Consider the following 9008-nt stretch of genomic DNA (forward strand, 5'->3'; position numbering starts at 1 on the left):
AGGGCTGAAAAAAGATTTAAAAAGTTAGAATTATGCTTGGTCTGAGGGGTACAAAGACCAAAGGGTAGAAAAGTCAAAGGACATTTTTGTTAAAATATGAGACCATCCTAAAAATCAGATCTGCTGGGCTGTCTTGGAGGCAATGAGCTTCCAGTCACTAGAAGCAGGCCAGCAAAATGGGTAGCTTTGCGTGAAACATGAGATGCACAGAATTCGGTAGGCAAGGGCTTCAACTACAAAACTATAAGACTCCTTTCAACTTAGGTTCTGTCACAAAATGAGTATACAACTCTAAGAAGGCTTACAATTACTAATCTAACATTTTATTACAACGAGACAATCCTTGTCTTCAAAGAATCCCATAATCTTCTGAGATGGGCAAATAGTTACTTTCAATAACTGTAATTTTTAAAAAAGACCAAATAACAGTAATGAATAGTCCTGTGGAGTAAATGCAAGGCCAGGTAGGATCTGGGAGGGAACTTTAACTAGGCCAGAGCTATTTCCTCAAGGCTGATCTCTCAAGTACCATTTATATCAAGAGTCCTCAGAAATCTTATTTAAAAATGCTGATTTCTGGGCTCCACTCCAGAACTGCAGAATCAGAACCTCTGGAGTGAAGCCGAACCATCTACTTCATTAAACAAGGTTCTTAAATGATTCTTAGGCAGACTAAAAATGGAGACCGCACGGCCATATGGTCGGGATGATGTCTGTGAATGTTGCAGACTGAGACGGAGGAAGAATTAAAACGAAACTTGTGATCACAGGAACAACATAGAAGTAATGTGTTTTGATGGAGATTGACACTCTTCTACAGAATGCATGCACTTTGGTAGGTCTTTGTAAAATGATAACTATTCTTGCAGACTACATTCTGAACTTCTGTGATTGAGGGCATGTATCTCAGACAGCCTGCAACAGATCTTCATTGGCAGTGAATGAGCGGGCTGGCCTGGATTTATTCATTATTGCAAGGCCCTAGGCTGGTAAAGTGGGCTTGGATAAAGATTCCTCACAGAGACCCCAAGAGGCTGTTTCTGTTTCTGTCTATTCCTCTGCCACTGGCTTCCTGGTCTTCATTTCTCAGCTGTCCCTGGCTACTTCTTTTCTCTGGAGCCTGCAGCCCCAATCAAGGAGGCAAGGGTTTGAGTGAGAACCTTGTGAGTGAAAAAGTGTTCTTTGACAGACAGCAGTTAAAATGGCTGGATACAAGTTGGATGGGTGTCTGTGGGACTCCTGGGGTTAGTGAGACACCTGCTGGGCCAAGAAGAAAGGGGTGCAGTGGCTTCTGAATCTGAGCTCTGCCCCTGACTTGCTAGGTAAACTGGGCAAGGCTCTTCCCTAATTTGAACATTTACAACCTGTCTGCAAAAGAAGGTTTGTGTTAGATATTTTCTCCAGTGACCCTCCAGTTTTATATTTTATCTCTCTCTCTCTCTCTCTCTCTCTCTCTCTCTCTCTCTCTCTCTCTCTCTCTCCCCCTCTGAGACAACGTTTCATTATGCAGTTCAGGCTGGCCTTGAGCTCACTTCTTTGCCCTGGCTGGCCTCGACTCCTGAGGACCCTTCTGCCTCAGCCTCCTTCCTGTGCTGGGATTACAAGTGTTCACCACCATGCCCGGCAACCTTCCAGTTTTAATATTTTGGAGACAAAGAACTCATCTGACCAAAACAATAAGCCCATGAAGCATGCATGCAAGAATGGTGCTCATTTTACAGCGAGGAAGCCAAGACCAAGGGAGGAGCAGTGGCTCACCCACAACCACACAGCCGCATGTGGCCAAAGCCTGTTTCCACTAGCACCCAGCGCTCAGCTTCGCCTTCTGACCAGCTGAAGCTGCTCTGGCGGGAGCTAGCCCAAGAGTGGCATTCGGTCTAAGGTCCAGGAAGCAGGCATTGCGGCGGGCAGTGCAGGGGACGGAAAGGTTGGAGCCTACAGCCGGGTGAGGCTGAGGAGTGGGGCGGAGGCGCCTGAAGCTAGCCGGGAGAGAAGAGGGTATGCTGAGAAGGGCGGAGCTGGGGGAGGAGACGCTCTGGGGAAGGGAAAAGGGAGCTGGCGCCGGTGGGAGCGCAGAGCAGCAAAGCGGCCCGCGGAGTTCACTGGGGCGGGCAGAGGACAGAAAGGCGGGCAGAGAGGCGCAGTGCCGGGGCCACCTTCCAGCAGAGGGAGCAGCGTCCCGCGAGCAAACGGGCGCCCTCGGGAGACTTGCAGAGAGGCAGGTAAGGCGCTCTGGCAGGAAGCTGAGCTGCAGCGAGGGGTAAAAATGGGGAAAGCATCTTCTTCCCTCTCTCCCAAGGACCAAAGCTTTCTGGAAAAGTGCAGACCGAAAAAGGGGAGCAGTTTAAATATTGTACTGAGTGGATCCTCCCCTGAGAGAGGAGCAGGGATCCCAGAGCAGCACCTGGGCGATAGGAGCTGGGCTTCTGGTAGGCTATGCCTGAAGCAGCTGCAGGGAGAAAGGGTTGCACTGGCTTTCCTGGGGCCTCACAGGGCGACCTGGAGCACTTTTGCGCCTGTATAAATATGCACGCGGACACCTGCTAGTCCGCGCGTGGCTGGGGCGCAGAGAACAGCCCGGGACGCGAGCAGTCTTCTAGCTCGGCCAGAGTTGCCAGCCTCGTGGAGTTAGTTGACAGGTTCCGTTGGGACTCTCACCTTGTCCGACACAGAGCCAGGGAAAGGATGGAGACATCTGCTAACAGTAGTATAGCTCTTGCTTGCGAGGCAGGAGACTTGGGCGCTAGTCTGGAGGCTGTGTAAATTTGTGCAAGGCATCTGCTCTCTCAGACTCGTGTTTTCCTTTCCTGGGTCACCACCCGTACAATGGATGCCCAGCTTCTGTTACCCATCGACCCATTCCACTAGAGGAGAAAGGGAGACTTATCTGGAAAGTAGATTAGTTCAGCCCACCTGGAGTTCTCTTAGTTTCCCTCCTAACTCCCTACAGTTTGCATATCAGAAAACAAAGGCCCTGGGGGTAGATGATTTACCTAGCCTCACACCAGGGATCAAAGAGAATTAGAACCCACATTTCTTCACTCCTATCTCAGAGCTACTTCCCCTACAAAGGGATATTGTACATGGAGAAACTCCTCCTTATCTCCTGGCATCCAGCCACTTTGTCAGTTCTAAAGAAAACGATCAATGTTAGAAGCATGGAAACCACCTTCAGATTTTCTTAACTTTTTGCAGTGGAAACAAACAACCTTCAAATGCCTCTCACTTTTCTCTTCTGAAAGCATACTTCCAGGGCTGGGGGTATAGCTCAGTGGCACAGTGGCACAGAGCCTACCTGGCAAGCGCAAGGTCCTGAATTCGATGTCCAGTACCAAGAAAGAGCATAGTTCCAACTGTGAACTAATGTGCGGGTGCTCACAATACCTTTTAAGAGGAAGCAGGACAAGAAAACCTATCATTGATGAGGAAAGTGGAGCCCAGAATGGAGAACAAACTTTACAAAATGATGGCTAAACATATTGGCAAAATGGGCAGAAATCCAAGTCTCTTGACTCCTAATACTCCAAATAGTAGCTCTGAGGATTAAGGGATCTCAGGAATGATCAGTAAGGGTAGGAAACAAGGAACGATTCTTAAAGTGGTGTTTCTGAGAATCAAGAAAAGTAGTAAGAACCCCTAGCTTCTTCTGGAGGTAGGAGAGCTGGGGTGGGAAGAGGGATATGGATAGCTATTCTTGGAAGTATGGGGCAGAGGGAGATATAGAGAGAGAAAAGGAAACAGTGTGACCAGGTTGCCCAGTAATTTTATGTTTATTGTTTCTATGACACTTTCCCATCTATTGTCTTCTCCAGTTCTCGTGAGGTAAGTAAAGCAGGGATAATTATCCCCATCTTATAGGTGTGGTTTGAAGCAAATAAATGCAAGGTCACACAGCCAGACATACAGCCAAGATTGGAATCATGAAAGGAACCCTTGCAAGGCAAGATCACAGGCAAGACTGGCACTTAGACTGTGTGTGCGCAAACTGTGTGGGTGTGAGCGGCCACGCCCTGAGGTAGTACACAGGGAGGAGGGTTGCAAAGCCATTGCTGGGGTGTTTGGGGGCCAGGAATGTTTGCCTTTTGGATTAAGTGAAGTTCAGGTGGAGGGAGTGTCTGAGCTTCTGAAGGAAGAAGGCCTCCACTCCTGACTCACCCCACCTGATTGAAGCAGCTTCTTTTCTTTCCCAGACTAAGTGGAGTCCGTTTTGGCCTGCCCTTGAAGTTGCTTTTCTTCATTTCTTTCATTTGTTTTTAAGCACTGTAAACTTTTTGTGAATGTATGTGTATGCATTTGCAACTCCAGTATGGATGATTTTATAGGAAAAAATTGGTTTCATTTATTCCTGAGTGCCTGCTAAGGGAACTCCTGTTTTTCCTAAGGCCTCATGTTTTCCAGGCTTGGAGAATAAACAAATGAGGCACAGGTCCTTGTCCTCACTTCACAACACGTACACACACATGCGAGCACGCACGCGCACACACAGCTTCATCACAGCATAGTATTCTAACAGGGCTTTAGGTAAAGCATATAGGGAACAGAAGAGATTGAGCCCCATTAGCAAGGGAGTACAGAAAGGGGTACTCAGGAAAGCATCTGAGTAGTTGACAGCGGAGCTAGGATGAGTAGAAGTTTGCTGAACAGATGAAAAGGCAAAAGGAATTACTGCCCAAGAAAACAGCATGAACAGAGGCAAGAGATATACAGGGGCAAGGAATGTTTGAAAAACGGCCAAGAGTAGCTCAGTATCATGGTCACAGAACACTAGGAAACTACAGTGACTGGGATAGCATCAGGCCACGTTAAAGGAGTGAATGATAACCAGAAGAGCTTAGACTCTTCCCTACACTCAACAGGGAACTTAGATGTGTGGAAAGAGAGTCAGGATGCCTGGTTTTGATTTCAGCTTTGCCTATATTGAGCTGTGAGACTTTAAATGTGATTTCTTCAAACAGAAAGAGGCACTGACAATGCGACCCCTAGCATCCCTTCCAGCTCTGATTCCGCTTCTGTCTCCTCCCAATTTGTTATTAAATTTCACTCTGTCAGCTCCCCCCAACCGTTTTCTAACCCACAGCAGTGACAAGATCCCCATGGGGACGATAGCAGCATTACACATTGAATGTTGTGTTTGGATCCCCTGCTTGTTTCATATGACATTTTTTACCTGCTTTTAAAAAAAACCCAAAATTTCATACCAAAATAGTAGGAAAGTACTGATAATCAATACACTGTATATCATTATCTTTAAAGTGCTCAGTATAAGACATAGACAAAAAAGATTCTCTTTTAAAGAAACAGATTTAATGGCTGGCCTAATAGCTCAGTGGATTAAAGTGCCTGCAAGCAGGCGCATAGGGGCTGGGGTTTGATCCCCAGGCATGTAGTTGAGATTAGGCATGGTGGCTGAGCAGTTGAGAGACTGTAAACAGTCAGATCACTATGAGTACAATCTAGTAGTGAGATCCTTAACACCCTGTAGACCCTTCCCTAAAATACAGGAAAAACAAACAAAAGCAAAACAATTTTATAGCATAAAACCTTCTTTTCAATGAACTAAGGGAAACTAGCAGTGTAAATGAGACAAATTAGCATATATATTAGAATATTTTTGAAACAATGGAGTGGATAATTTAGAGAATTATTTGAACTGCTCCTTCTACATGCCTTTCTCTACCTCAGCTTGGTCCCTTAAAATACTCAGAAAGAGTAGCTTACATAGCAATAGGAAACTGAAAGAACCAATGGTAGAATTTCACTCTTCTCCAGAAAGCCTGAAAGAAACCTGAAATAATCTTACCAAGATACTCAGTTCATCTCTTTTGCCCTAGGCCCTAGTGAGAAGCTGGGAAGTTTGGGTCAAGTACAGTTAGTGAGAACCTGTTAACATGAGGGAAACAGCAGAGGCAGAGTATGGGGAAGAGAGTAAACCTGAAGATCAAGAGTAGGTCTGGAGGGGAGGATCTATAAGAAAGAGATAGAGGGAGGTTACTTCCAAAACTCACCGGCTTCCCTTACTGGATTCTCCACCAAGATTGGCTAGGAAAGGGCAGCTAAAATGAAGTTGGAGAAGAAGGGCCCCCCTAGCTTGAGGACCTTGTGTTTAGTGTAATATACAGCTCAGATGCAACACTACTATTATTAGTGGAATGAGCAGCTAAACAGCACCTGAAAACCTGGGTTCTCATCCAACCTCTGCCACTTACTGGCAGGGTCAGTTTGCACATCAGTTTTCCCAACTGCAGAATGGAGGTTTGGGCCTAGAATCCTGGTTGTAAATAATCTTTAAAATCCCTTGCTCTGTAACTCTTTTCCTTTGTTCTGAACTGGTCTATCTCCTATTTTAAGTCAAGAACTCTCCAGGGCAGGAGCTCTGTCCCCTCTACTCAAGGAAACTGATAAACAGTGACTCAAAGACCTCAATAAAGTGGAACAAAATGGTAGCACGCACCTGTAGTCTCAATTACTTGGAGGCTGAAGGAGGGGGCCTGCAAGTTCAAAGCCGGTCTGAGCAACTTAAAGGGTAGGATATAGTTCAGTGACAGAACATTTGCCTAGCATGTTTGAAGCCTTGGGCTCAATCCCCACTACTAAGCACAATAACAAATCAAAATGCCTAATATTGCTGACTGCCAATTTCGAACTCAGAGGCAGGTCATACAGAACCAACTTGACCCTTCATCAGCTCGCTGACTCTCCTGACCAAATCAGGATGCCCTTGGACCAGGCTGATGTCCTTACCCAAACTCACCATGTAAGGATATGTGTAGCCTCTTTGCTCCTCCTTTCAGAACCACAAACTTTGGGTCTATCCCTCCTTGGCAGGAAGGCCTGATGGAGAAAAGGTTGTGTTAATTTTTATTCCTTTAGTGTCCCGTAGCTACACTTTCCACAGTCTGTCCCTTCCCGAGACTAGATCACGCAGGTGAGCTGCCAAGAGAAAAATGAACAAACAAATCAACTTGGCTTTCAGTTTATCTAGGGTGGAATATTAGGTATAAGTCAGTCCCAGGTTTCAGGAATACCTAAACTGTGAGGAAAACATCTTCAGCCATCTCTTGGGATTTGAGGGCCTCTAGAAACCTGGCAAAGTACCTCTCCTATCAGCCTATTCAGTCTCCCAAGCTCTTTGCATGGTTTTAGGATTTGTATTGTCATAAGATGTTAGAACTGACCATAGACCCTTTATTTCATAGAAACTGAGACCTAGGAAAGGAAAGTCACATTTCCAAAGTCACAGCTGAATCAAGACAGCTTCCTGGGTTTCCATTACCTTCACTGCAAAATGAGGTCCCTAAGGCTAGGTGACTCTGAGGTCCTTATAGCCTCTGCGCTACAAAAATAAAACATCTACAACCACCTGTGGCACATCTAGCATCACAGACTGTGTGAGATTCTCCTTTACTTTTCACAGGGGACCATGCTATAGACAGTGTTAATAGTGTTAATTTTGTACTACATTTATTCCTGTTTGTCCCAACGGATTTGGTTGTTAATACATCATTTTTTTTCTACCAAATGCCAACTACCATTCTACTGCTCACACCATTCCCTTGAGATTCCAGAAGATTCCCATTAAGGCACCAGTATGTTTGAAAAAAGGAATGTGTTGGACTGCATCATTAGCTGGTCACCAAGCAGGAGTCCATGTGTTAAACTAAGATTTTGCACAAAGTCACCCAGTTGAGACATTGTGACCCTGCAGTTTGGAGACAGTAATCAGATGCTGCTTGGTCATTGCACGGTTCCTGTAACTATAACCCTATGCTAGCCCTACCCACCTGTTGCAGGAAGGCCAGGGGAAGTGAGAGGGATCAGAGCCCACAGTAAAACCATTACACAACCCTTAGGAACTGCCCTTATGTGGTCCACCTTGGTTTCAAAGTTGATTTTTTTTTTAATTTGGAGAAGTCTTTATTTTTTATTTATTTATTTTTTCACAATTTTATTGAGAAACAAATAGCAATGAGACAGTTTCAAATCAAATTGGTAGGACAGTTTCAATAATTAACACATTGCATACATTCTTTCTAGTGGTTAATTGCTGTACAAGATGCGGACTTGATATCCTATTTACAAACACCATTAGAACAAATCCCTCTATTCATTAAGAGAATGTAACTATATATCTATCCTAACCACTTTGAATACACAGATACAAAATGGACTTTCATCTGTATCCCATTTTTTTTTGTTAAGTTCCGTTATTTGAATATTATAGGTGCGTAAACCCAGCAAAATATTCTAAAAGAGTCCAGTAGCCCATAATAGTATTGGGTCTTCCACTTGACTGACAATGTCAGAAATTGTTGACCTGAGTCCCCTACAGCTCAACATAACAGCATGGCTTTATTTCTTATATTTCTTTTTTATACTTTTCTGCTGGATGGTTAAGACCAAGGTAAAGCAGGACCTATGTCAAAGGTGGTTTTGTATGTCTAGTTTCTCCTTTTTGCCTTTTCTCCATTTTCCAACTGTGGACTTTTCCAGAAATTGAGTGGAAATACACTGGATATATTCAGAGACATGCCGAGAAGGCTGAGGGCACTAAACAGTTTTGTGGTACCCACAAGGAGATTCTTGAAGCTGTCTCATTGCTGTAGAACTTGCCTTTCTTTGGTGAGTTTTTGAGACTCAGGCTGCCCTCCCTTTACCTTGTCCTTTAAGACCCCATTTCCAAGTATACCTCATGACAATGGCTACTCTGGAAAGCAATCTAGTAAATAAATAAAAAAGTAACTATAGTATATATATTTGCATCTCAAAATTAAAAAAAAAAACCTCAATTCTCTGCATAATAAAAATATATGCTCATGGAAAGCAGGGAAGGGATGGCAATCTTTTGTTTGTTTTAATTGTTTAGAAAGTCTTTTTTTTTTTTTTTTTTTTGCTGGTACCAGTGATAGAACACAGGACCTTGCACTTGCCAGGCAAGTACTTATTCCACTAAGCTATCTCCCCAGCCCCATGTTTGTTTTAATTGTGATTAAAAAAAAAAGAAAAAAAAA

The 9008-nt window shown here is 44.4% G+C and overlaps 1 protein-coding gene across 3 annotated transcripts in view; it reads left to right on the top strand.

Moving 5' to 3' along the window:
• Nucleotides 1–2115: 2115 nt before the first annotated feature.
• Kcne3 (potassium voltage-gated channel subfamily E regulatory subunit 3) overlaps nucleotides 2116–9008 on the top strand; it is a 12682-nt gene continuing 5789 nt past the window's right edge. The window contains exon 1 of one of the 3 annotated variants that reach the window (XM_023716690.1): nucleotides 2116–2222. The gene's annotated coding sequence lies outside the window, so the exon portion shown is untranslated. Of the gene's footprint in view, nucleotides 2223–8582; nucleotides 8620–9008 lie in introns of those variants that run through there. The other 2 variants (XM_023716688.1, XM_023716689.1) reach the window with 2 other exon arrangements.

This window comes from Octodon degus, unplaced genomic scaffold, assembly GCF_000260255.1.
Source record: "Octodon degus isolate 3935 unplaced genomic scaffold, OctDeg1.0 scaffold00049, whole genome shotgun sequence".
In the NCBI taxonomy this organism is placed as follows: Eukaryota; Metazoa; Chordata; class Mammalia; order Rodentia; family Octodontidae; genus Octodon; species Octodon degus.